This window comes from Myotis davidii, unplaced genomic scaffold (assembly GCF_000327345.1).
Source record: "Myotis davidii unplaced genomic scaffold, ASM32734v1 scaffold936, whole genome shotgun sequence".
Taxonomy (NCBI): Eukaryota; Metazoa; Chordata; class Mammalia; order Chiroptera; family Vespertilionidae; genus Myotis; species Myotis davidii.
Genome location: NW_006287077.1, coordinates 235,057 through 235,489, shown reverse-complemented (window position 1 = coordinate 235,489; position 433 = coordinate 235,057). Strand labels below are relative to the sequence as shown.

Below are 433 nucleotides of genomic sequence, written 5' to 3'. Positions count from 1 at the left end.
TCAAACGATTTAAAAATTTTTCTTCTATAATACGGAAGTCAACGATATTGATTTGAACAATGGCTACGCATTACATCACAAAATTCAGTTAAAAAAGTCACCTTACACCCACCAGCCCTTCCGGCCAGGGGCACCTCCGTGAGGACAGCCCCGCCCCCACTCCCAACGGGAGGGGACACTCCCGGTGGCGGGGCCTGCACCCCGGCTGCCATGGTTCTGAGTCAGTGCTTCCCGGGGACTCCCGGCCCCAAGACGTGCCAAGAATGTGGTCAGCTCCCCGGGACTTGGGGTCCCCCCGCTCCCGCGACCCCCAAGGACAGACAGCGCACAGGCAGGTGGTGCCGCCCGAGGGCAGATGGTTTATTAAAGCCGCGGCCGGGGATCAGCGGTTGGACTTGGCCACGCGCTCCAGCTCATCTTTCTTCTTGATGGC

The 433-nt window shown here is 58.9% G+C and overlaps 1 protein-coding gene across 1 annotated transcript in view; it reads right to left on the bottom strand.

Annotated features, from left to right (window-relative positions):
• Positions 1-433, bottom strand: part of RPS5 (ribosomal protein S5) — a gene marked incomplete at its 3' end in the record, with an annotated part of 6,802 nt that overhangs the window by 1,616 nt on the left and 4,753 nt on the right. The gene's annotated exons all lie outside the window — the stretch shown is intronic.